We start from the raw sequence: 2,857 nt of genomic DNA, 5'->3' as shown, positions 1-2,857 counted from the left end.
GTATGTGTTCTAATTAAGATCCAACAGCTTTCTGATGATGCTGTTAAGCTTAGGTTTATCACTTTTGCATTGAAAGACCAAGCTAAGAAGTGGTTGTATGGATTACCCACAAATTCCATAACCTCATGGGAACAGTTCACAGTTGTCTTCCTTAAGAAGTTTTTCCCAACTCACAAGACCAATAAGCTTAGAAGTGATATCCTTCAGTTTAGGCAAAAGCCTAGTGAGTCATTTTCCAAACTTATGGAGAGATTCAAGGATCTACTCCAAGAATGCCCTCACCATGGCCTAGACCTATGGCATTTATGTCAAATAATTTATGAGGGTATTGATTACCCAACTAAACAAATGATAGAGTCTATGTGCCCTGTGGGATTCACATCCTTTACAGATGAAGGAAAGGCATGGGAATTTTTACTTGACTTAGCTGACAAAACCCGTGAGTGGGAATCAACCCAAGAGAGTGAAAGAACTATAGGAGGAAAAGGATATTTTGTGGATGGGATAGTAGACAAGGAAGCCCATTTGGATAGCCTAATCAAGAGGATTGAGGCTATGGTTCCTAGAGAGCCATCATCAGTCAATTTGGTTAAGATTTGTGCTTGGTGCCAGTCCCCTGGACATGTCATAGAAGAATGCCCTAATACCTCTGGGGGCACTTCTAATGATAGTGTTAATGCCTTATACCAGAATTGTCACACCCCGTTCACACTGAACCGGAGCGGTGACCGAGTTAACACCGGTTAACCCAAACCTGCCAGGATCATCAGATACTGTATTCCACCACAGCATACACACACTAACATAAGTTCATCAGATCAGCGAAAGACTAAGTTTTACCTGTTAATAAATCCCATATACTTGATACCCGAATTGTGATACAATAATTATGTACATTTGGGCCCGAAGGCATGATATATACATAAAAAGAATATGATTCAAATACCAAGTATATACAGGAAATCATAAAAAACCATCAGAGTACACAGCTCGGCTCGGTTTCAAGGCTGGAGCTCAGCTCGGCATCAGGGGTTGTGCCCAGCTCGGCATCATATAAAAGAGCTCAGCACGGCCTCAGAAGTGCTGTCCCGCAGCACAGCTCTCGCACGAGCAGTCTACGCCGTGCTCAAACTCCTCAGGGGTCACCAGTCCTCTTCAGGAAACTCGACTGTGGGACCCACCCCATGCTCCTCAGATGTATGACCTGCAAAATCATCTAAAAAGGGGTGTACACATGGGATGAGCTCACTAGCTCAGTAAGTAGAAAGGTGGACCACACACAACAGTCCACACATCACAACACATCATATGCACTACATGCCATGCTATACATTTTAAATCACATCCACCTAAGCAACATTACTAAGTCTTTGGTTTTAGTGCTACTACAACCACAGTGCGCGTATACTCCGGGTACGAGCCGCGAACTCCCTCCCGCGATACGCCCATAGGGCTGTTGGAGAAGGCCCACCGTGAGTACTCGGAAAAGTAAAGACAATGCCGTCCACCGGCTCTCAACAGAAATGTAAATGACTGAAAATAAAAGTGATGACTCCAGCAATTTAAAAGCAGTACGATTGGCCCTCTTGAATGTACCACCGGGGTTGCCGACTGTCCTACATGACTCGCCGGGCGTAATGCCTAACCGCCACAGTGTCCGACAACCGCGACCCCTGCTTCCCCCCAAATGGCAACCCAACACCTTAACCCCTGTTGGGAAGGGTCGTAGCACGGGATGGTGAGAATCCTAATACAGCATGCTCCTATATGACAATAGTACGACTGCATAGTGCCTCCGTGTCCCATTCCACGGGCCACCAATGCGTTCGTTTCCAAGCCGACTACGGCATCTAGTCTATCAATGCATTATGCACCATGATGTCCACATTCAATCATATAAACATCTCATTCAATTGGCATTTGAAAAGTAAACAAAGCATATATGCACATCAATGTGTGGAATGACTAATCTATATAGCATATTCATGATGACATGACTAGATTAGATATAGTTATATGAATGCCAAAAAAATTCCTTGAAACAAGGCCAAACGTCCTCTCTCCACTTACTTGTAGCGTACAAGGATTCCCGTTCGGTACGGGTGAGATCCGGAGCGAATCGGGTAGGATTTGGTGAACCTAACATAATTGAGCGGGGTTAGTACTTCACCATTTTAGAATCAAAATTAATGAAATCCGATGTCAAAATCGTGTTTAGAACGTCAAAAGAAGGTCACACGTCCAATTTGGGTTCGACCGGACATAAGGATCTCCTTCGGGGCCACACGGGTGGGTCAGACAGGCGGGCTGTCTACCCACCGATTTTACCCACCGGTTTGGGACCGGCGGGTAGGGGTCCGCCGGTGGTACCCGCCGGTTGGGCCAGTGACCCTTTGCTAAGACCGGCGGGTAGGTACCCGCCGGTTGTACCCGCCGGTGGTACCCGTCGGTTAGGCCTGAAGGCCCCCTGCCTTCTCAGGTGGGTACCCGCCGGTTGTACCCACCGGTTTTGGCGGGAATGACACTGTCTCTTCCCCATTTTCTCCATCCTTTGGGGAATCAAATGGGGCTTTCCCCCACCCATTCTTCACACCCTCAAGGTCCTATAGGATGGTTCTAACCTAGGTCTAGGTTAGATTCAAGTGAGGGAAATCATCTTACCTTCTTTGCCAAAAAATGACTTCAAACCCTTCAAATCACTTCCAACTCACAATGCTTCTTCTACCTTGTCAATATCTCTTCAAATCCTTCAAGATCAACACATAAATCATCTATTAAACCTTAGATTCATCATTTCAAAGGGTATTTACAAGATCTCAAGAAACCATACTCGAATCAAGGGTTTAAAGCTTGGGTA

The 2,857-nt window shown here is 45.7% G+C and overlaps 1 non-coding gene across 1 annotated transcript; it reads right to left on the bottom strand.

Moving 5' to 3' along the window:
* Positions 1 to 183: 183 nt before the first annotated feature.
* Positions 184 to 290, bottom strand: LOC122080426. Its single transcript, XR_006140721.1, has one exon. It is a non-coding gene; the product is annotated as a small nucleolar RNA R71 (small nucleolar RNA).
* Positions 291 to 2,857: the final 2,567 nt, after the last annotated feature.

This window comes from Macadamia integrifolia, chromosome 5 (assembly GCF_013358625.1).
Source record: "Macadamia integrifolia cultivar HAES 741 chromosome 5, SCU_Mint_v3, whole genome shotgun sequence".
In the NCBI taxonomy this organism is placed as follows: domain Eukaryota; kingdom Viridiplantae; phylum Streptophyta; class Magnoliopsida; order Proteales; family Proteaceae; genus Macadamia; species Macadamia integrifolia.
The sequence above is the reverse complement of the archived record's forward strand: the minus strand, read 5'-3'. Positions and strand labels throughout refer to the sequence as shown.